Below are 25,275 nucleotides of genomic sequence, written 5' to 3'. Positions count from 1 at the left end.
CTTAAATTCCACATATTAGTGAACTCCATGGTGTTTGTCTTTCTCTGTCTGACTTATTCCACTGAACTTTATATCTTCTAAGTCCATCCAAGTTGTCGCAAATATGAGCTCTCATCTTTTCATGGCTGAGTAATATTCCTGTGTGTGTGTGTGTGTGTGTGTGTGTGTGTGTGTGTGTGTGTTACCTCTTCTTTATCCATTCATGGATGATGGACACTTAGGTTGTTTCTGTATCTTGACTGTTATAAATAATACCTCAATAAACATAGGGGTACATGTATCTTTTTGAATTAATGCCTTTGTTTCCTTTGGGTAAATACTTAACTTGTGGAATTAAGGGATGGTATGATCATTCTATTTTTAATTTGTTGAAGAACCTCCATACTGTTTCTTATGGTGGCTGCACCAATTTGCATTCCCAGCAGTAGTGCACGAGGGTTCTTTTTTCCCCATACCCTTGTCAACAATTACTATTTCTTGTCTTTTTTATTGTAACCACATTGAGGTGTAAGATGATATCTCATTGTGGTTTCTTAGCCAAGTAATCTTGGGCAGATACCTCTCATGTGTCTGTTGGCCATCTATAGGCCTTCTTTAGGAAAATGTCTGTTCAGGTCCTCTGCATGTTTTTTAATGTAATTATTAATTTTTGTGGTATTGAGCTATAGAAGTTCTTTACATACTTTAGATGTTAATCCCTTATCAGATGTATCATTTGCAACTACCTTTTGCCATTCAAGAGCTTGCCTTTGCATTTTACTGATGGTTTTATGACTTTTTAAATCTTTGTCAATCTGAGGAACAGAAAATAATATTTTATATGTATTAAAATTTATTTCTTAGGTTAAACACTTTGTTCACTTTATATGTCCTATCTTGTAAAATGTCCAGTTGCAACATTTTTTTATTTGTTTTTGGTGTGGGGGGGTTAATTTATATTAGAGTTTACAGCAGAGGCCAGGGAGATACTAAGTGTGAGACCGAAGTGAATAGTTTATTAGGTCAGTTTCAGGTCAGATACACCCAGGGAGCATCTTCTCTGACAAGCAAGTAATACCAGCTACATAAAATCTGTAGAGACCTGATCCTTGCCTCCAGAGAAGCCCTTCCAAATATCACCCCCAATTCAATGTTGGTACTTACAAAAAATGCCTAGTGAGTGGCAAGAAATAAATCACTATCAATACTTCCTTAAAATACCAAGTACATTTTGTAGTGATGAGACTGTTCCCTAGTCTGGTGATGTCCATGGAAATAATTCTCGTTAAAAGAAAAAAGAGGGTCCCTAAGAGCTACCATGGTGAGATGAAGAACCGACTGAGTTTCACCAGTTATTTACTTGCAAGAATATGAATCACAAATGGATTTGCATTAATGATATTTTTAGAGTGGCTTCATATAATTTTCATTGAATACTTGGTATACTGACTCTTCACCCTGTTATCAGCTTGGTTTGACTTAAGAACAAAGTAACATAACGGAAAAGAAAAGAACAAAGTAACAAGCACACTGGGGTGTGTTTGCTTTGGTTCCTTGTTTTTGCCTGGGAATGGTTAAATAAATGCAAATGGATGATTTCATAGAAATGAAACTCAACATGGTATTACAGCTTTGTGGTGGTGGGTGGGACAGGGAGGGGGGAGGTGCATGGAGAGTTCCAGGTGACTTTCCAGGTCCAAAACTTATCCCCTTGAAAATTAAAAGAAAAAAAAAAAAAAAACATTGTGTATGTCATGAAAAAAGAGAGACGATCCCTTATGGAGGCACATACCCTATTGGTAGTTTTATATATATATCAACTCCCTGAGATTGTCCATTGCCTCTTTAGAATAATATATAAGCAACAGAATAGTACTTTACTTTTAGAACCCTTTCAAAAAGAAAAGAAAAAAAAAAAACTAAAGATTTGTGTAAGACAGAAGCCATGTTCATTATTTAGGAGTACTTTCATTTCATCTAAAACAGAACCCCACTAAAAATGCTTAAACAATAAGGTATTATCTCAAAAATAAGTAGCAAAAAAACACTGGTCCAGGGGGATGAATTTAGTGGATCAATGATGGTGGGACTCTAGGTGGCATTTCTGACTCCTGGAGCTATCCCCTTCAGGTTTTCAGATAGCTGTCATAACTCCCAATATAATGTCCTCAAATAATAATGTCCAATACAACACATTATTGGGAAAGTCTTTCCTAGAAGCCCACAGCAGAAATCACAGGGTCAGAACTGGTCACAAACCCAACCCTAGACTATTAGTAAAGGGGAGCAGGATTATATAACTGTCTTAAACCAATCAAGATTTGCTCCTGGGCTGGATGTACTGCTCCCCAAACACCCTGATAAAATCTAGGTTCTATTGGCAAGGAAAGAGCCATGGGATGGCTGACATGTAACCAACGGAAGCCAAGTTACTTGTAACACATGTAACCAAGCGTCTACCCCATCATGTCTTATTCAATTTACATTTCCCCGGAATCTAGTGAAGTACAAAGCAAATATTTATAGACTAAGTTAATAAATTAGAACAAATACTGGAATACCTTTGTAAAATGTCACTGGCACATTGCGTGTACTAAGATGACTCCAGAACTATGAAATATTATCCTGTTTTATAGAATACTAAAAGGCAACACTCAACAAAACAGATTTGTAATTATTTCTTTAAATGAAGAAATACCTTGAATTTGATAGTGTTAGAAAGTGGAGGAGGGGGGCGCCTGGGTGGCTCAGTGGGCTGGGGCCTCTGCCTTCAGCTCGGGTCATGGTCCCAGGGTCCTGGGATCAAGCCCCGTGTCGGGCTCTCTGCTCGTGGGGAGCCTGCTTTCCTCCCCCCCCACCTGCCTCTCTGCCTACTTGTGATCTTTGTCTGTCAAATAAATAAATAAAATCTTTAAAAAAAAAAAAAGAAAAAAAAAGAAAAGAAATTGGAGGAGGGTCAGTAAAGTATCTTACAGATAGAGAAGGCACTTTAAGACCCAAAAACAAAGCGAGTCACTCTATACCATTTACACCATTTTTATTTTAGGGTAACTTAGTGGTAGGGAGGACTGGGCAGACACTAGATCCAGGCACTGTACACCCATCCTCTGCCCCCATTCTTCACAGCTATTCCCTATCCAGTCCAGACCCTAATCCCAAGCTTTTATGGAATGAGGAGCATGGTGGTGAGGTCACAGGGTATTTATCTCAAGTGGATCTTTGGGGCTCCTGGGTGGTTGAGTCCGTTAACATCTGCCTTGGGCTCAGGTCATGATCTCACGGTCTTGGGATGGTTCCCTGCTCAGTGGAGAGTCTGTTTCTCCCTCTGCACCCCACCCCCCTGCTTGTGCAGGGATCTTGTGGATCTTTGCATCAGTCATTTCTACTAGTTACCTAAAATGGAACCTGCTATGCACCAGTCATTCCTACTAGTTATCTAAAGCAGAGACTTCTCGGTGCAACTTTAGGGACGATCAGAACACTGGAGTCAGTGTTGTCAGCATTCCTACAGATAACATCAGAAATCTTTGAGATTTAAACACACACACACACACACACGTGCATGCGTGCACACACACACACACACACACACACACACATCCAACAGACTGTACTGGGTTGACAAATTTGGGGAGATTAGGTTGGAGGAAACATAGGGAAAATATTCAAAACTGTGCCACTTAACCTCTACCAACTACCTTTTTTTCCCCTACCAATTACCTTTAAGTGGGCACGAACATTGACGCTGCTTTTCTATTTTCATATAATGAAGCTACCTAAATAACACTTAATTAATTTAAAAAAAAAAGATGATTGGGTTCACTACCTATTCAGTTGGCTCCCCTCTTGTGCTCCCATCATAATTGTGTGGGACCTTTTATCACATTATGCAACAATTGACGCTATACATCAGCCTCCTTCCCTCTTCCTTGAGGACAGAGATAGGTCATAGTCAGCTGCGTATTCCCAGCAGCAGGTAGTAGATACTCTGTGAAATTTTGGCCTAAGACCTAGTCACCAGTGTCTACTAAGTAACTTGTTCTGCCTTTCAGGGTATCTCTGTCTCAATCATGAAGTAACTGTTTCTCAACTCTAAAGCCACCCTTTCATTTCTTCCTGTTTAGCCACCTGGACTCACCTCTGTGGGAGAGACGGAAGTGGGGGAAGGCTGCGAGTCTGGGGGAGGAGGAAGAACTGACCTGCTCTTTCCTCTCTGCTTTCTAGTCGTCTGAGCAGTTCTTTCTTGTGGCAGCAGCTGAACTGAACTGGTAGTTTTCCCAACACATGAAGGACCAAGTTTCAAGTCCCACCCTGTCTGGAGACCCCAGCAATGGGCAGGCCAGGACCTCTTCCTCAGGCCTCTTCTCCGAGCTCGAGACCCCAGTCCCAGCTGAGCAGAACTTCTGGGACCCGCCATGTTAGAAATTCCAGCCCCACTCCCCGTGCCTTCAACCCTAGCTGCTTTTGGCAACTGCTCCCTCCAGAGTACCTTAAAATCCTCTTTTGGCCTTCTCAGGGATCTAGTTCACAAGCTTCTACCTCGTTAACAATTTTCATATTGAATTTAGGTGTTCTGATTCCTTGGTCCCTGGCTGAAGAATTGAAAGCTCCCCCATTTTATTAATCCATGGTGTTAAACAGACACACCACAGAGCTAATACTCTGGTGCCTCATTCTGGAAAAGGACTGTTTTGTATTATTTTTCGAGAAACTCTAGAGCTTAGTGGGGCTAGGAAGAGGGGTGGAAAAGGACCCCATATGGGACTCTGGGCCTTTTCACAGTGACTCTACACTGGCCCCAATTTGCATGAGCAAAGCCAAATCCCTCCAGTCACCTGGGGCCTTTCCTGAAAAAGGTGACCTATCCTTACATAAACATGCCACTTGGGGTTTCTCACTCCCCCAACCCAAGTGCCTTCTTAAAGTCCCCTTCCATTAAAAGGAATAGCCCCTCAAAAGCAATCCTAGTAATCACATTTCTCCCCCTCTACCTCCAATTCCAATGATGTTTTACCATCCCTGTGAGTCTGGTGCCCCAGGGAGCTACTCTGCTTCTCTGTTCCCCCGACTCAGCCTTGTGGACAAGGCACATGAGAGAAATGGTTCTGCACAAAGTAGAAAATCAACTTTTAATATTTCTGAGGGTTTTATCTTAAAACGACCTTTTACAAACAGCACATCAGATTATAATCAACACTGAGCTCTAGGTTTGGATGCAAGCAATAAGCACAGGTTGTCTTATATAATACAATAATGAGGAAGAGACTGTCTTTATCCTCATTTTTGGGGTAAGGAAGCTGAGGCATATAGAAGTTATGTGATTTTCTCAGGATTTTCACCCCAGACCTGGAGTATGAGCAGCCCTGACCTGGGGTCCTTACAATTCTCTGGAAAGCAAATGCAGTCCAAGGCTTCCATTTCCATCATTGTCTGGCTTCAACACTTTCAGGCATGGCCTGTGAGTACAAAATAAGCCAGAATATGATATGCTTTCAAGAAAACTTCGTTAGGCAACAGCATAAGAGTTGGACTTTTAAATTAGACCCACATGATTTGGCTTTAACCGGCTAGCTTCTTGGGATATTTATGACAGATTTTTAAGACCCAGTGCCAATTCTTAAGGAGACTGACGCAAGATTAGACAAATAAAACAAGTAACTGCGCATGGTGAAGACAGAAAGTAAGTGCAACAGAGTCCACGGGGACACCTCCCTGAGGCCTGAATGTACAAACACTTCGTGAAGGAACCATGACTGGAGGTTGCCCATTAACAGATATAAGTTATTAAAGATTTTAATTATTTATTTATTTTTGGAGAAAGAGAGTGAGCAGGGGGAGGGGCAGAGAGAGTGGGAGAGAATCTCCAGCAGACTCCCCACTGAGCATAGAGCCCAACATGGGGCTCGATCTCAGGACCCTGAGACCATGACCTGAGCCAAAACTGAGAGTCAGACACTCCAATGACTCAGGCGCCCCTAACTGATAGAAGTTATTAACTGATATAAGAAGGTAAATAAGTATAAAGTCAGAGTTCCTTGACTTGTATCAAGCTGGTCTCTGAGTGGAGAATTTTACCTGAGTCTATCTTTAGAAGGACAAGAAAAAATAAAGAATTGAGGCAATAATCTGACACTGTCAGGCAGCAGTCTGGAGATTTATTATCTAGGAGTGTTACAGAGGATGTTTGCCAGAACTTTAAAGATGGGCCAAATTGTATATTGATTTTTCAACTTCCTTCAGTTTACTTCCATAGACAGTGTCTCTAAGCAACGTTAAAAACCATACCATCGAAAAGAATATTTTGATCCACATGGTCCAAAGAGGTCATACGCAGAGTAGTATGAAATAGGTGTTTAAGTGAGTGTGAATGAGTGTGTGTGTGTGTGTGTGTGCGCGCACACGCGCGTGTGCATGCAGGTCCTGGCCCTCTTTGCACACAGATCGATTCTTTGTCCTTCCCCTCTCTGCTTTATAGAGCAATGGGGCTAACCCGGCAGCCCCTGTTTCCCAGGCTCCTGTCAACTGGCTGGCTGCGGAGGGCAGCCAAGGAGACGCACCAGAGAGAGATGGGAGGGCGGGGGCAGGGAGAAGCCGGGGTGTTTCTCTTCCTGCCTCTCTGCCTCAGTCAGTATTTCTGTGGCGCCAGCTCCTCCTACCCAGACCCACCAGGATTCCGGCTTCTGCTGGGTTTTCCAGCCCCTAGATCAGGTTAAGGGCACCGCCTCCCTTTGTTGATATCTTCCTGCTGCTATGACTCTCTGAGTTGTCTCACCATCTCCCGTGGGGCTCTCAGCTCCTTCCTGACCTGAGTGAATTACATATCCTCTGTTAAAAACATCAAAAGTAGTTTCTGCGTTATTGAACAGAGATACGGAGGGGAAGGCTGTTCTTTCCCCTATGATTCCCTACCACATGGGAGGAGCTCCAGCCTGGCTTCTCTCTGTCCTGGACCCACTCGGCCACTGACAGAGGAGGGAATGAATTTAACCATGAGCGTGCAAGAAGTCAGGCACAGAGATCCCGGCCTGTCTCCCCTTCTCCTTTCCTCTGGATGTCAGCCCACCCTGTTCACTGTGTGCTCTGCTCTTGTCTCAGCCCTATGGTGAGAGGGTTTGGCCCTAAAGAGTTTTCATGCAGGTTTCCAGAGCCTCCTATGGCTGGGGAAATCTGCCTGGTTTAAAATTTCTGGATTAGGAAGTCCAGTTGCCTACAGATGCGAGCAGACTATGCTACATCAACATTATCAGTATTAACGGAAATATTTTAATTCTCTTGTCTCTATCACTCTTGCTTCTTATATCTCAATTAGTTCAAAACTCAAACAAGGAAGAAAGTCCTTATGAGAACTCCTCAGAAACCCAGCCTCCTCAGAAATCCAGAAGCCCATATACATATATGTATACGTATATATAATATTCCAATTGTATCCCTAAATCATTCAGCCAGTTAAAAATATAAGCTGACCCTACAGCTTGCATTGCACCAAGAATCATTCTAAGTGTTTTACATAGAGCTCATTTAATCCTCAAGCCAATATAATATGAAAATTCCTGTTTCACAGCCAAAGAAACTGAGACACGGAGATGTTACATAACCTGCCCAAGGTCACACAGATAGTGAGGGTAGATTCTATAATCAGCTTTGCGCAGTGGCAGTATCGTAGCCAATGAGGTTTATCCGAGGCGCGATTATTGCTAATTGAAAACTATAATCAAATTCCAAATCTGGGCAGTAGACAAAGTCCCACACTATCCTGCCTACATTCACACTTCAACAAATGATTCTATATTTCATTTTCAGTCCTAGATATATTATTTTCAAATACCTCACGTAAGCAAGCATACAGTCTCAGTTTTTGCCTGCCTCAACTTTAACATAAAACTCCATACTATTTTCCTCTCCAAAAAGAATCCATTTCCCCTAAAGATGTTATGAAGCAATGTAGATTTTTACCAAAGATTTCCTATAAGAAATGAAAGAAGAGATTTGTTTCCAATGTCCAATGACAAACTGCCCTGTTCTACACAGTAGATGCATTCCTAAAGACTGCCGTCCGTCATTCCACTCTGGCAACTCAGAAGAGAATTTTTCCACAGAAATAAATGTATTATCAGATTATAATATTTTAAAGTTTTTTGACAGAAGAGGCTATTTTTTAGCACTTTCAAGTAGTAGTTCAGGATTCGAGTAGTTCAGGATTACGTAAAATAAATAAAAGGTATGCATTGAGGCCTTCTCAATAAGGAGAGAGAGTTTTCTTCTCCAGCCTTCTACCATAGAGCAAGCTAACTCTTGCCTCCAGTCCCCTGTAATCTCAGCATCCACCCACTCAACGCACACCAGCTTGCCTCCTTTATTATACTTTATTATATGCTGCAATTTACTCTTGCTTCTGCCTCCAGACTTGCTTACCTAAACTCCCACCAGATAAAGTTCAACAAAGATCTCCCCAGCCCCAGCGCCCACTCTACTCAGAAAAGAGAAAGAAGTAGATAGAAGCAAAGAGATTAATTCAGCGTTGTATGGGATCTGCTTTACACCAGCTTCCAAAGCCAACTGCTAAATTCTCAGGAATTCTGCAAGAGTTCTTAAACACAATCATTATTAAAAATCAAGTTACATAAACTTATGATTAAATAAATTGCATTAAAATGAAGGTAATAAATAATCAAAACTGACCACTTCCTTATTTTACTCTAGCTTACCATTATGTATGATCTTGAAGTTATTTACATTTATTGTATCTTAATGGTGAAAATGTTACAGAAATTCTACAGTGTTCTGTTGTGCATTACTTCCCAGTTCTGGGTTCAGGGTCATCATATTGAAATGAACCATGGTGGAGTTATTTATGCTGCCAAAATTGGCAAAAGTTAGAAACTAGACATTATTCTCTCCTGGAGAGCCTACGGTGAAACATTTAGCTCACCACTAATTACATAGTTGGTCGATAGATAAAAATAGGTAGATAGATGCATTATGTATATATACATACATATGTAGGTATATAGATAGATAGACACTGTTTTCCTTAAAAAGCACTTCTATATTTTCTTTAACAAAAATTCTTACACATTTCAGCTAAAACTACTGCACATTATATGTATTTCCCATTGGAATATAGAACACATGGTTTCGTACAGGAAAAGTAAAACTCAAGCAACCCCCTTTCCCATAAACAGACAAAAATAGGGAGTGGAACTAACAATATGAACCATAGAGATCTGGCACAAAAGTTTCTTTCAAGAGTTTGGGGGAAAATGCTGAGTCAGCACAAGTCCCAGGGAGCGCATTTATATATTCTAAATTATAGATGGTCAGCATAAACATTCTCCAAGAGGAGGGTGCACTTAGAAACTTCCACTCTAAATAAGAAAAATGATATTTTAAATTGCAATGAAAGGTAACCAAATTCTGTGTTAAGAGAGCAAAACCAAGCAAATCTGCAGACCTCGTCAACTGAAAACTGGAGACTGATTTTGTGGTACAATCCTCTTCGGTGCCAACCTACATAGACAAAATCATTATTTATTTATTTATTTATTTATTTTTAAAGATTTTATTTATTTGACTGAGAGAGAGATCGTAAGTAGGCAGAGAGGCAGGCAGGGGGGAGGGGGAAGCAGGCTCCTGGCTGAGCAGAGAGCCCTATGAGGGGCTCAATCCCAGGACCCTGAGATCATGACCGGAGCCAAAGGCAGAGACTTAACCCGCTGAGCCACCCAGGTGCCCTAACAAAACCAGTTTTAAAAAATGTAATGACACTGCATATCTCTGGGTTTTAATGACGACACACGGTCCTACCTACAGCTTGAGACCCCAAGGAAGAGGGGCAGCTCTGCCGCGGGGACCCGGGACGCCTGCGGGACTCCAGTGGGTGCCCCAAATGCCTCCGCGCCCCGGGGACCTGGGGGGGGTGCGACGTTGGCCCACCCGCGGGGTCTCGCCGGCTCGTCGGTGCCACATGAACAGCGGGACGAGGACGGTGCCCGCGCCGTCTGCAGGGCTACCCGGGGCCGAGACCCCGCGTCCCGCGCGGGCGTCCCGAAGGGGTCCATCCCCCTCCAGCATCCTCGTGGGGTCCCCTGGTCTCAGCGCCTCGTGGGGTTCCCTCCCGGGGTCTCCCAGGGCCGGGGCACCGCGTGGGAGAGCCGCAGGCGGGGTCACCCAGACGGCGCCCTCGCAGCCCCCAGACGCCGCCGGGTTACCCGCGCCTCGCCTTTGGGGCTATTTGAAACTCCGTGAGGGTGTCGCGCGGCACACTTTTTATACAGAACTTTAAAATGTGACCTGTGAGGACTGGACTTACAAACATTAACATAAACATAGGGGTGAAGCAATTAAATACAAATATTTACAAAGTTCAAATAACTGGTCTTATCACCAAGGAGATCCACTTGGCAGATATTTACCTTGTCATGAGAGAGACACAACCAAGTGCCACCTGGATAACCTGCCTAACCAGCTCAGAGAACAAATACGGTTACTCTTTCAATAACCCAATCACTCTATGCCTGAATTACCTGAGCTCTTTCTCCAACAGAAATCTTGAGGAGAGGGGAGGTTGTTAGTTTAGGGAGGAGCACTTGAAGTCCACAAGATAAAATTGGAGAGTTGGATCAGAACACTGTGAGCGTCAATCTATTATGTTCATTTCTTCTGTTGCAAATGAAATTGAAAATGCATCCTGGCCTCTGGCCTCAGGTACTGAAGTCATCTGCCTGGGCAAGATCCTTACCAGAAGCAGCAATGCTACCTTCTGCTTGGGTTCCCAAGGTTTTAGCTCCTTTAATTTGTACTCAGAAGCCCACCATGGATGGGGGCAGGAGCCAAGCCAGAATGTCAGGTCATTTTCCAGCCCCAACTCAAGCTGTGTCAGAAACAATCAAACCCTACAAATAGGGACAATCATGGTGAACCTGGGTCACTAATGAGGATCACCTTCCTTCACAGTAAGCTCCCCTTTGGGTCCTTCATAGGCTTTAGTGACTGAGGGCTATAAAATCCATCAGAACCTTCTCAAGCCATCTAAAAAGTTACCCCACTAAATCTTGGAAGGAAAGAAGATGGTTCCTGAACATGTTTTCTGGGGTATACTTTGCCTCTCTGCAAACATACGTAAATCTTCCCCAAGGATGAGTTCTGCATGTTGAAGGTCCTAGAGAGCTGGGGGGTGGGGGGCAGGGGTTAGACACTGTCCATGCTTTGGTACAAACTCCTATCTTAGTTACACAACTAAGAGGGAATGCTGAAGTTATTCTCTCAGAACTAAGAAAATCTGCTGCGAGATCATGTTCTGTGCATACAAAGACAGATGGGCGACCTCAGCCCCTCTGAAATACACAGTCTCACCAGATATACTGCATCTTAAATAATTGAGAAAGTAATCTGAGCTGTGATGCTGTGATGAATGTGTACACGAATTCAATAGGAGCACAGAGTATAGGGCAATTAAGTTGGACTAGATAGATAAGGAGAGCTTTCCAGAACCAGTGATATTTGCTCTGGGAATTAAAGTGTGAAGTGGCAGTGGGGTGGGAGGTTGGGGTACCAGGTGGTGGGTATTATAGAGGGCACGGATTGCATGGAGCACTGGGTGTGGTGAAAAAATAATGAATACTGTTTTTCTGAAAATAAATAAATTGAAATTATATATATATATATATATATATATATAAAGAAATAAGCCAGACAGAGAAAGACAAATACTGTATACTCTCACTTATGTGTGGAATCTAAAAGAAGATTGAACTCATAAAAGCTGAGAGTAAAATGGTGGTTACCGGGGTCTGATGAGGGGTCTTTCTCAATCACATCTTGCCCTTAAGTGATCATTTGTTAGCACTGGACTTTTAAAATTAATTATTTTTGTTAAATAGAAAAAAAAAGTGTGAATTATGAAAACAGAGTGAGGTGTTTATGGACAAAAGAGCCCACCATGTGGCTATTACCAAATAATCCAATAGAAAAGGATATTTAAATATTTCAATGTAAAGGTGAGCCATTTACCAAGGTGACAGAAACACAACACTTGTGGGTGGCCAGGAATGAAGGGAGCTGGAAAAGTAAAGTTAGAAGGAGACCCATCTTTTGTTCAGCTTTGAATAGCCCAGTAACGAGTCTGAACTCTATTCTAAAGACAACAGGAAGCCATTCATAGATTAAGAGCAGAGGGAGTAATGTGCTTGTATCTGTAATCTAGAGAGATCCTGGTACCTGGGCCAAAAGCAGACACATGGGAGGCTTCAGGCAAGAACCTGAAGCTGTTCTCAGTGTCCAGCGGAGAGGTGGCCAAGCCCTGAGAGAAGAAGCAGTGGCAGCCAAAGGGAAAAAATGATTCTAGTTTTCCAGAGTTAGAAAACACCAGGAAATAGTATGGAGGGTGAAATTCAGAGAGAAAAGTAAAAAATGGCGCCGGGCTGTGTAGCAAGGGAGTCTGGGTGAAAGCTAAGCCATTAACTGCGTTAGGAACCATTAGAAAAAAGAGAGCAGTGTTTGGGCTACCAGTAATGGGTTTCTTCTGGATATATTGAGTTTGAAGTGCCTGCAGGACATTCATGTGGAAAAGCACTTTCTAAATTCACATTAAAAAAAAAAAATGCTTTTATAGGTCTCTCAGCTCAAAATGGTAATAACTGCTGTAAGGACATCCAAACACTACAACAAAATTTCTCATCACGTACACACATTCTGCCACAAAAACATTTCTGGTACTAATAACCCAGAAGAGATAGGTTGAAAATACATGTTATGTTTTGCATATTTCTATAATATTTAAGATATTACAAATCAATGCAAATGAAAAAGATTCTTTAATAAACAGCAGAGATTCACTACCAGCTATTTGGGGAAAATATATAGGTTTAGAGACTGACCTCATTCCATACACCAAACTAAATTGAAAAAAAAATAGAAGAAAATAAATGTATTTATGCAATTCTGAATGTCAGGATAGTAAACATCTTGTATACTTAGAAATAGTAAAAAGAAAATCACAATGTTCATGATCAATAAATCGAACTATATATTATATATCTCCTTTAATAAGAAAAATAAAAATTAAGTTCTTATTAAATTCTTCAATAAGAATTCAGAAGACTTAGCACATGGATGAAATATTAGCATTACTTAAATATAAATACCTAATATGATTCCTTAAGAAAAAAAAAATGGAAAAAGCTAGGAATAGATGATAAATATTTATCTTCACTTAGAATAAAGATATTTTACATATTTCTTAAAACTGTATGAGAAAACTTAATGCTAGTAAGTTTTCAATAAACACTCTCAATATATAGGAGCTAATAACATAAATTTTTAATTTTTTAAAGTAAATTGGCAATATTTATAAAATCTGTTTGTCCCAGTTCTGATAACACAATCTAAAGATACCATTCAAAAGGCAGACAATAATTTATACCATGAAACACTTAAATACTTATCTTTACCTACATTTAGAGATTAATACATTTCAAAATAGGTATGCTGCTTTTATAATGAAAAATAATAATGTTAAAGGCTAAAAGACTTAGAGGTTATCAGATTTAATCAATATAAAAGTCTGAGTGGGAGATAGGTAGATCTATCTGTGTAATGTGTGCAAATTTCAGATTCTGCCAGTAAAGGGAAGGCGTGTGCTCTTCTCCTCTGCTAATTCCCTTCCTGTTGGCTAGAATGTGGGAGTGAAGATAGAAAATGGAAGCCCCATGTTCATGATAGCAAATCTACAAGGGAGAGCCTTCATCTCCTATACAGAAACCTCCCATACTGCCCTTGATTTCTGTACCTGCTATATACAGCCTCTGGGTACCTACTCAGTTCAGTGTTCTAAATGACAACATAGCATATCTACATACATAATCAGCTACAAAAATTAATAAGTTTTGCTCACTGATCAAAATTTAGCAAAACAGCTGTAAAGGTTTGGGTATATCTATATGCCAGAGCTGATGGATGAGAAACAGGGTATAGATCTGTGCCCCATTCCTACACCATTTAAGAAAGATCAGAGTCTCCCTCTCTTATAATTTAAAACAGTATCATTAACAAAATGCATTGAACTATTCCAGAAAACAGGTCAAGTTCTTAAGAATTTAACAACTGCCCCTGGAAAATAATTCATACATAAAGCCTCTAAAGCAAACAATTAAAAGGTATGGCAGAGATTGCTAGTTGTACCCCAATATTCATTTTCCTCTACTCCTTTATAGAACCATTAAGTTTAAACTGGGAACAGGGCTTTCCAGAATGAAATTTACATTTCACAGTCTTCCTTATAGCCAGACATGGCAATGTAACTAGATCCTGGCCAAAAGGATTAACTAAAAATGGTCTATGAAAACTCAAGTCTATGAAAACACTTGAGTTGAGGTATCCTTCCTTATCATGCTGACTAAGAGCAGCCATCTTGGACTGTGAGTTACAAGCTATATGTTAAGATGGCAGAGACACCTGATGGAAGCAACCTGAGGCCCTCATGTTTGTGGACTTTCCTTATTAGTTTTGGATTGTCTACTTCTGCTTCCTGTTTATGAGAAAGAGAAATAAATCTCTGCCTCCTTTTAAGTCACTCACACTTTAGGCTTCCTATTTATCCTACTGAATATTACAAAGATCGAAACATATCATTATTCTGTACTCCCAAAAGTATCAGAAGGGAATGCAGACAATACAAACTCTACTACTATGGAAAAATCAATGCATAATTAAAGGACTTTAACATGGGAGTCATTATCGTAGGTCAGCAACACTTCACAATACCTCCAGAACATCAGTTAGTTGTTTCTTTATCTCTTCTTTTAGCTCTCCAAATTGTAAATCCTGTGATCCATAAAAGTTCCCCAGTCATAGCCTCTCTGCTGACTCATTAAAACAAAACAGTGAAATCACTGCTTTATTTTATAGTGTACTCTAGAGAATTAACTTATCCTCCTATGTTATAAGACAAAAATTAAAAATATAGCCACTTTCAAAAATCAATTGTAGAGCTCTATGGTGCCATCGCAAATCTGGTAATTGGCCCAGATTAAAATATATTGAATATTTTGTTGAAACCAGGAAAAACATGCCCCAGCTGGACCGTGTGAGAAGAGAAGGAGCTGTTGTAGCTATTTCCTTGTCTTTCCATGCTTGAGTTCTAGAGAGAAATTGCTTGCTGAAAAACTAATTTCAAACAGTGACTATTCGTTAATCTAACACTCGCTTCAGGTATATGAACCATGGGAAAATAGAAAGAATGATAGAATTTAGGCATGCCTCCAGAGTAGCATATTCAGAGTAAAGAGAAACAAGCCATCTGGTCCATCTGGTGTGGTACTGAGGCATTTGGTGGGGGTGACGGACAAAATGGATCAGACACAGTTACCGGAGAATACAAAGAATTCAGAAGATTGAGGGAACTTGATTAGCTATAAATGCCCTATACCTACAAATATTGCCACTCACATATAAATTGTTTTAATTTTTTAATATTTTTTATAAACATATAATGTATTATTAGCCCCAGGGGTACAGGTCTGTGAATCACCAGGTTTACACACTTCACAGCACTCACCATAGCACATACCCTCCCCCCAGCAACCCTCAGTTTGTTTTGTGAGACTGAGAGTCTCTTGTGGTTTGTTTCCCTCCCGATTCCATCTTGTTTCATTTATTCTTTTCCTACCCCCCAAACCCCCCACATTGCATCTCTACTTCCTCATATCAGAGAGATCATATGATAATTGTCTTTCTCTGATTGACTTACTTTGCTAAGCATAATACCCTCTAGTTCCATCCACGTCATCACAAATCACATACACATTTTTTTTTTTTAAAGTTCAACAGGTATGTCTCAAAAGAAAAAAAAATGTGGAATGACAATTTTCAGTATACCACCACCGTTTCTTCTCCTTAAAAGGTACAAAGACAACTAACTTCAGTGCAATTCAAAGATTGCTAAACATTGGAAATCACTAGAGAGTAACAGTAATAGCAATATTAATTTATACAAAAATTGCTTAATTGTTAAAATATGAGAGTGTGATAAAGATATAGACTATTTAATTGTTGCTTTGCCTTGCCTCCTTCCATTAAGTTATAGTGAGAATCAGCCACATGTGTAACAAACAAATAGTAATGTGTGAAACTAAAGACACCTTATTTAAAGTGGAATCAGGAGGCCAAAAGGGTGCCCTCTCATATATCACCACTTGTCATCAATCACAGGCCCAATTGAACAGGCACAACTTACATTCCCAAAAGGAAAAAGCTTTACTACTGCAGCAGGAAGAAGGAAGATTTTCCCTCTTGTCTGACAACAACCCAACCAATAAGAAATCTCCATAACTCAGCCAATGGGAAGCCACTACACTTTCAACTCCCAGTTTAGTCCAATGGACTTTTTGTTTATAACAGCACTTTCAGACTACCCACTCTCCTCTATAAAATTACATCCCTTTCCTTTATTCTCCAGACTTGCCTAAGATTTCTCTATGCTTGGCCCAAATTGTAACTCCTGTGCTGTTCCTGAATAAACACAGTTTGCTGATGAAAAAACTGGCTGTTTTACTTTTAAGGTTGACAAACTGAATGAGGAAGAAAAGGGCAATAAATGCTTCCTTTTTTTTTTTTTTAAATCCCATAACCTTTTGTGGGCAAGATTTTATGGTTCCTCAAAAGCCACTGATTTTTAGAAGATATCTTAATATAATTACAGAAAATGAATATAAAGAATAAAAAATCTTAAAGTAGTTTAAAAACTTCCATAAACAGTATTTTTAAATGATTTTCTTCTGAAATTCTAATTATTTGGGAACTAAAAATGAAAGTAGACATACCCCAAACTAAGATTCCATTAATAATGTTTTGCTCACTCTGAACACCAGAAATATTTTTTTAAACATAATCACTGCTTTTCATCATAAAGGAATTTGAAAGATCACTTTCCTCTTCCAGAGAGATAAGGAAAGATAAAAAATGATAATCACTACCTGTCATTTTAATCAAGGAGTATAGCCTTTAGACCTTTACTTTCCCCTTCATACGTCTCCTTCTGACACAGTCATCTAGAACAGCACTTAAAAGAGAATTATTTTTAAAAAGGAGAGAGAGAGAGAGAGAGATAATTATTTCTAAATTTCACCAATATTGTGGCCAGGTTTAACCTAGCCCATAGGCATCCTTTGTGCATATTACAGAAAGGCACTCTTTCTTCCAGACCGAAGTCTCTTGATCTCTGTCAAGGTGCATAGCTTGTCAGTCAGAGCATGACCCTTCTCTCCTCCTGGCCAGGAACCCCAGTAGAGACAGGGACAGTCTGTCCAACATCCATGGCAGCCCTGTTTGCACTTGAAATTTTGAGATATTTTACCTCAAATTCTTTTCTCCAAAAAATCTGAGAAATTTCCTCCCCCTACATGGTTATCCTGTGCGTATACAGTCTTGAATGGAAGAATCAGGAGAAAAGTTAAAGAAATAGAATTCTGGAAGCTTTATTTAAAGCAATAGAAGAGGGGCACCTGTGTGGCTCAGTCAGTTAAGCATCTGCCTTCGGCTCAGGTCATGATCTCAGGGTCCTGGGATTGAGCCCTTCATTGGGCTCCCTGCTCAGCGGAGAGTCTGCTTTTTCTTTTCTCTCTGCAGCTTCCCCTGCTTGCACTCTCTCTCTCTTGTTCTCTGTCAAATAGATAAATAAAGTCTTCTAAAAAATAAAAATGAAACAAAAAAATAAAGCAACAGAAGATTTGTTCTGAAGTTTTGCAAATGTACTTCTAACATCCAACCCACTTACTCAACCACTGACTTAGGCTTTCTTTGAGCTTTCCCAGCACTGAGAGGTACAATTTTCAAGAAAACCAGAAGGAACATGGCTAGAAAATCATTATATTCAGCTACTTTACTTTTTCTTAATCTCCATTTTAAAGATAATCCCATTTTTCTGTTTTTTTTTCTTTTTCTATCATGCTTTTTAAAGTATGTATAATATTCTCAAACCTAAATGGTCATTTTTTAAAAATAATTTAATTTTAACCTGGCATTTTTATCTAAAATAAGACTACTTTTCAAAAAATGTTTGTAGTCTCTTTGGGATGACAAATATAACTTACTACCTTTAACCCAATTCACTCACTCTAGCACAAATCAAATTTTATTTTCTCACAATTCATCATGCTTATATTTTTCATGAATTCTACAAGTTGTTTCCAAACATTGTGACCTATTTTATAACTTTTATTCAAGAAACATAAGGTTCTCTGGATCTTAGTCATTTCTTTTCCCCTTAGCAATAATAAAACCTGAAGATGACTCATAATACCAAAGAAAATATAGAGATCCTCTTCTCACAACAACTGAATATATACTTTTATATATATAAAAAGAGAGAGAGCATAATAATATAACATATGCCATAGTCATATATATATATATATATATATATATATATAACTTGTTGAAGACCACTGAACTCACAAAGATATAAAAATGCACCAGAGAACCAATCTTTGACCCCAATTTAAAGCAGATTTCTCTTTAAAAATAGCCTACAAATACAGAAATTTGGGGGGGTGGGAATCAGATCTTTTTTTTTTTTTTTTAGGATTTAATTTATTTATTTGACAGAGATCACAATAGGCAGAGAGGCAGGCAGAGAGAGACGAAGGGAAGCAGGCTCCCTCCTGAGCAGAGGGCCTGATGTGGGGCTCGATCCCAGGACCCTGAGATCATGACCTGAGCCTAAGGCAGAGGCTTAACCCACTGAGCCACCCAGGCACCCCAGAAAATCAAATCTAAAGGATTCTCTCTGGCCATTCTTCCTCCCTCCACTCTGCCCCAAATATGTCAACAAAGTCCTAAAGAGTTACAGAGACTACAAGAGTAAGGGGCTGACCCATCCCATTGGCTACATAAATCATCAAATCTCTTCTATTTCTTCTATCTAGGTACAAACTCAGTGACCATACATTTAGTATCATTCATTAAAAATTATGATGTATTTATGCTTCAAAAAATAATAGAAATGATAATAGATCAACCTTAGACTTAAAGATAATGTTAAGAATAATGTAATCAGGGGCACCTGGGTGGCTCAGTTGGGTAAGCCTCGGCCTTCAGCTCAGGTCATGATCTCAGGGCCCTGGGGATCCAGCCCCTCATCGGGCTCTCTGCTCAGCAGGGAGCCTGCTTCTCCCTCTCTCTGCCTGCTCTCTGCCTGCTTGTGATCTCTCTCTCTTTCTCTCTCTCTAACAAATAAATAAATAAAAATTTAAAAAAATCTTTTAAAAAATGTAATCAAAGTAAATGGTGATAATACATACACGTACATAATATTCACATTCATACCTACATTGATATGCACATACATAATATGTTAAAAATAAAGGGGAGAGAAAAAGAGGGGAAATGATGGAGAAGAATGCCAGTTAATAATGCAGAAATAAGAGAATTAGAAAAATCATGCTTTTACAACCCCTCTGTGATACTGAGGTTAACACCACCCAGTGAAAAGTTGAAGAGCAGGTTTCAGAGCATCATCTCACATATCAATTTTCATTTGTAGGAGGAAGCAGTCCCTTTATGCTACAGAGATCTAAGCAGATATCAAGTAACTAAATAACCAAATTGTTCATAATCTAGAATGCCACGAACAGACATCATGTGCCTCCTAACATGATGCAACAGGAAGTACAAAAATGGGAAGGGGGACATTCTTAGACAAGGAGCCCACAGTCCAAAAATGTCAAGGGCATGAAAGCAACCAAAAAGAACAGAGGAACTATTGTAGAGGAAGGAGATTAAAAAGATGACAGCAAAATGCATTGCAAGATTTCTGTTAAATCTTGAATTCAAAAACAAAAACAAAACAAAAAAAACTGCAAGGGGCAGCAACTGGGTTGTGCAGTAGGCTTAGCACCTGATTCTTGGTTTTAGCTCAGATGGTGATCTCAGGGTAGTGGGATCCAGCCCCGAGTCATTATGGGCTTGTGCTCAGCACAGAGTCTGCTTAAGACTGTCTCTCTCTCTCTCTCTCCTTCTGCCCTTCCCCACCACACTTGCACAAGCTTGCTCTCTCTCTCTTGAAAATAAATAAATCAGTCTTTCAAAAAAAAAAAAAACTATAAGGGACTTTTTCTTTAATAATTGAAGAAGTTAGAATATGGACTGTATATTTATTTTATGAGCAACAGTTGAATCTATTCGGTGTACTAGTAGTACTAAGGTGTGTAAGGAAAGTTCTACAGGGAGACACATACTAAATAATTTAGAAGTGAATTGTTATAACATCTGCAACTTATTTTCAAAACATATATGCACATGGATGCATATACACAGGTCGAGAGTTATATTTGGAAAAATGTCAACTGATAACTCTAGCAAAGAATGTAGGATTGCTTATTGGATTATTCTTTTAACTGTCCTAGCATCGAGATTTTCAAAATAAATTGTGGATGAAAAACAGCTAAAGGGGAAAGGAAGGAAAGTTAATTGATCTGGCAATGTTTCCAGGGAATTTCATATAAAACATAGTTCCTATTATATCACTGAAATGCTAAGTTAGTGGCAACATAAATATATATGATATGATATGATATGAAAGTATAATCACCTCCGAAGAAAATGTCCAAACGGATTAACTCAAAGATGAAATTCAATTAACAGCTAAAATTACCCAGAAGCAGTGTGGCACCTAAACTCTACAACCACATAAGAGTGAATTTTAATCTCGGTTTTGCTATTTACTAGATAGGCATGACATCCAGCATTAACTGGACATTTCTTGGATTTCTTTTCTGTAGAACAAAGATAATAATACTAAACCCATATGGCTGCTGTGACAATTAAATATTGTAATGCTGCTGGTCAGTGGGTCTCAAACGTTAGCCACACTGGTCACCTGGATCTCTAAGACCTGTCCCCACTCCAAGTTTTCCAATTCAGTAAGTCTGACATGAAGCCCGAGAACATGCATTTCCAACACTTACTAGGTAATTCTGGTGCTGCTGGCCTGGAGACCATATTCTGAGAACTGAGACTGTATATATTCTAATCGAAAAATGTGCATACTCCCCCAGCAACAGTACAGAGAGAAAGCTGGTCGACCACCCTTCAGGGTGACCTTTATGACCTTGAGTGTGCTTCTTCAACACCCTATTGTGATTTGCACATTGTTTTCCTTCCTTGGAAGATCCTCACCCTTCCCATCCCTGCCCTGATCCTAAATACACATAAACCTCTCACTTGCCAAGAATGGAATTACAGCACGTTAACTGCACTGACTCAGTTCCACCTCTGATTTTTCTCTGGAAGTAGATGTCATATGTAAAACAAAAGAAGACAGCCTGATTATATTGGATTCTCCTTACCCCACCCCTGAGGCATAACCTCTGGGATGGTTAGACAAATCAAAATCTTTAGTACTGGACACAGAAAACTCATTGCCATAGGCCTCATATGCCCTAGCTTGGAGCCTCCTTTTTCATACCACTGTCCAGATCAATTCCAAGCCTACTCTGTACTCTGATTTGGGATTGGGGGCCTCGACTCCTCATGGATTCTTGTCAGAGGAATTAAATAATAGACTGTACACAGTTTGGCTCCAGAGACCCAAAAAATCCTAGCATGATTACTAGCTAGGAAGTTCTCAAGATCTCTTGAGCCTTAGTTTGCTAATCTGTACAATGGGAAAAACATAACAATTTAGAAGATGAAAGGAGACAATAAAAGCACTGAGCTCAGTATCTGACTACAGTAAGCATAAAATAGGTTAGATCTAAAAAAAAAATTTTTAGTCTGACGATGAAGAGGACAATGACAATTGATAAAGGAAGGTAAAGAAAAGCCTTCGTGTTGGTGAAATTAAACCTTTGGCTATTCCCTGGCCAGCTTCTGCTCTACATTTATCCCTCTACCTTAAACTTCCACCCTGCCTCATAGCCCAGTAGCAGGACTTTGAAAACCAAATTAAAAATCTTTCCAATGGCTGTTTTAAATCCCAAGATCAATGAATGGGCATTCTGTTCTTCCATTGGTAGAAAGGATATTTAAAGGGTAATGGGAACAATTACTAAGCTTCATGGAATTTCTTAATGGTGGAAATGTTTCCAAGGCCCTCTTTATGCAGGGCCCTGAGTGTGGAGCTTGGAAACATTGCCCCAAATAGAGCTAGAACACAGTGCTCTATTCTGCAATCTCATGAGACGGAATCCTGAGTGAGAGACAATATCAATATGCAGTGGACGTCAGAGCCATGGACTGAGTTAGCACAGCTGGATTTCAGTTAGGGGCTCTCAGCAACACCCAGCTGTATGGCCTTGGACATATTCGGGAGTCCTCACTTTCCCTATGTGTAAGATAAACACTCATTCTGTAGGATCTCTTCTACCTTTCACAAATGACGGTTATGTCTGTTTCAACTTTGGCTCTGGATTAGCCTTCTAACCTGGAAGAAGAAGCATATGGTTGACACAGAGGCCAGTTCAGTTCTTGAGAGTCCCGACATTCACCCAGTAGCTGGTCTCGAGAGCTAGATCACAAGTGTCATGAACCACCTTGAATAGAGAACCGAAGAAAATAATACTCTGTTATACATTTTATAGAAAGGTAGTCAAAACCCTCAGAGGTATATATTTACTGTATTGACATTTCTATGCCCTTTTTATGCCCTAAGGAATGAAAATAAATGCTTTTAACCTTTAAAAAAGTTATAATCAGGTAACCAAACAGGTTGAACAGCATGATTTGATTTTTAAAGAATAGACAGTTGTATACACCAAGGTAATGATGGTATTTATCACTCAGTGATAGTTATAGATTTTTAACTTTTTCTTTTCTTTGTCAATATTTTCTTGTTTTCTACCACGTGCATGTATTGCTTTTGTAATACTAAGCAATATATAATATTCGGAATCCTGCTTCTCTGTCTTGCATTCTTTTAGTTTCTCTGCCTGAAAAATAATCCAGAATACTTTACTTCTATTCTTTTCATGGATAAAAAGAAAAGCCACTCGTCGTTCCTTAGCATGTCTTCCAAAGAGAACAAATTTTTTTTTCCATTAAACTCTACCCTGATCTTTATTGAGGTCCTTTAGGTTAATATCCTTAATTGTGACTGCTTCTCATTAAAAAATAATAATAATAATAAGTACGTGCTCAGCTTGCCATAAAAAGGTGCTGCAGGTTTCAGAACTCAGATTCACCTGCTTGTCCTAAAACTAGTTATGGAGGTTTTTACATTGAGTCCCCTTAACAGCTTGAAGGAAGTGAAAAAGCAGAGAAATGATTATGTGGATTCAAATTCTACTCTAGGTTGAATCATGACTCTGCCATTCTCAAGCTATGCAAACCTTGAGCTTTTTACCTACCCTCCCATATCTTGTTTTCTCATTTGCAAAATGAGCATACAAGGTTGCCAGGGCTAAATGAAATCGTACTTGTAAAGACGATAGTTCAGTTCTTGAAAAACAACAGGTGCTTATTAGAGCATTTGATGGCTCAATAAATTCAACTATAATTAATTCTAAAATAAAAATTAGCCTCCTTCTCAAATAACTTCAGAAATTAAGTTTCTACAGTCTGATCCCATATCTGATCCTGTCCTCAACTTTTCCCTATTTCTGAGAAAAATAAATACACTTGAATAATATTTGGGGCATTTTTTCCTGCTTTGATTTTAATATATAAAAACTCTACCTACTGTTTCTCAACGTGAAGCTCTTTTTAAATGCACAAATGCACAATTTCTATTTCTTAATAAAAAGATCATTATTTCTCAGAAGTAGAATTAGTATCTAATCAATCTAACTATACACACACACAATTTTCTGAGCTGGAGGAAAATTTAGACATAGGCACATCTTTTCCATTCAGACAGATGCCTATTAGTATAAACTCATGTTTACACATTCAATAAATTAGTTTTTGAGGTACTAACAATGAAATAAAAAGACCGTTAAATAGAATATTTAAAAGGGATGGCCAGAGTCTGTTAAAGTTAGTAGTACGTAAGTTTACTCTTCCCAAGGTTAATTATCACTAGCAACTGATGGGGCAGTCCACTATAAAATGAGAGTCGAGGGATGCTGGAAGGACCATCTCCATTACCTTAAATATTTCATTAATTTACTTATTAACTTGTTTTTCTCACCAAGTAAATGATTCTAACAGTTACTCTTGCTAGTAAGGCACTAGCTTTGCTTTGTGAATAGAGAAAATATTTAGTCCATCTTTCAAAGTGGTTTATAATAATACCTGCATCACAGAGACCCTGTGAGAATTTGATGAGAAAATAAATAATTTAGCAGAACCTGAATACAGTAAATGCTTATTAAATGTTATGCAATAGTATCATTATTTTTTTTTAAGATTTTTGTTTATTTATTTGTCTCAGAAAGAGAGAGCAAGCAAGCACAAGTGCACAAGCAGGGAGAGGCAGAGAGAGAAGCAGGCTCCTTGTGGAACTCGATCCCAGGATCCTGGGATTATGACCTGAGCCGAAGGCAGTGGCTTAACCGACTGAGCCACCCAGGTGTCCCACCATTATTTTTTATTACTAAGAAAATACGGGCACTGGAGAAGTTAAGTCCTCAAGAATTTTTTTTTAAGATTTTATTTATTTATTTACTTATTTATTTGACTGGGAGAGAGACGGCAAGAGAGGAGGGAGAGGGAGCATAAGCAGAGGGAGAGGGAGAAGGAGAAGCAGGGTCCCTGCCCATCATGGAGCTTGACTTAGGGCTCTATCCCAGGGACCCTGGGATCATGACCTGAGCTGAAGGCGGGTGCTTAACGACTGAGCCACCCAGGTACCCCTCCTCAAGATTTTTTAAAAGAGGACTGTATTGGGGCGCCTGGGTGGCTCAGCGGGTTAAGCCTCTGCTTTCGGCTCAGGTCATGATCTCAGGGTCCTGGGATCCAGCCCCACATCGGGCTCTCTGCTCAGCAGGGAGCCTGCTTCCCCCCCTCTCTCTGCCTGCATCTCTGACTGCTTATGATCTCTGTCAAATAAATAAATAAAATCTTTAAAAAAAAAAAAAGAGGACTGAATCAGAATAATTTCCCACGAAAATAACAATGTATCTTGGTCAACTTTCAAAAGTCATTCCTTGACAAATTATTCCTCTTGCCACTTCCTTGGCCAGTTTAAGAGAAAACCTCTTTAATTCCCATACTTTGATGATACTTCTATGGAAGCACATTCACCTGGTTGAAGTCAGCCCTTTACAGTGGAGAATTAGAAAATATTTTTCTTCATGACTATGGGAAACCACTTAAACATAAGAGTTCAAAAGACAATGTGAAAGACACCTATAAGTGAAACAA

At 39.5% G+C, this 25,275-nt stretch overlaps 1 protein-coding gene and 1 pseudogene across 9 annotated transcripts in view; one reads left to right on the top strand and one right to left on the bottom strand.

Moving 5' to 3' along the window:
- Positions 1 to 25,275, bottom strand: part of GRXCR1 (glutaredoxin and cysteine rich domain containing 1) — a 317,659-nt gene that overhangs the window by 267,773 nt on the left and 24,611 nt on the right. For 2 of the 9 annotated variants that reach the window (XR_009400914.1, XR_009400913.1), the window contains exon 4: positions 22,397 to 22,505. The exons of 4 other annotated variants lie outside the window; for them this stretch is intronic. The gene's annotated coding sequence lies outside the window, so the exon portion shown is untranslated. Of the gene's footprint in view, positions 1 to 17,425; positions 17,660 to 22,396; positions 22,506 to 25,275 lie in introns of those variants that run through there. 3 more of the 9 variants (XR_009400912.1, XR_009400919.1, XR_009400917.1) reach the window with 3 other exon arrangements.
- On the top strand, positions 7,617 to 7,767 carry LOC132008709 (U4 spliceosomal RNA; annotated as a pseudogene).

This window comes from Mustela nigripes, chromosome 1, assembly GCF_022355385.1.
Source record: "Mustela nigripes isolate SB6536 chromosome 1, MUSNIG.SB6536, whole genome shotgun sequence".
In the NCBI taxonomy this organism is placed as follows: Eukaryota; Metazoa; Chordata; class Mammalia; order Carnivora; family Mustelidae; genus Mustela; species Mustela nigripes.
This window is presented reverse-complemented; position numbering and strand designations above follow the sequence as displayed.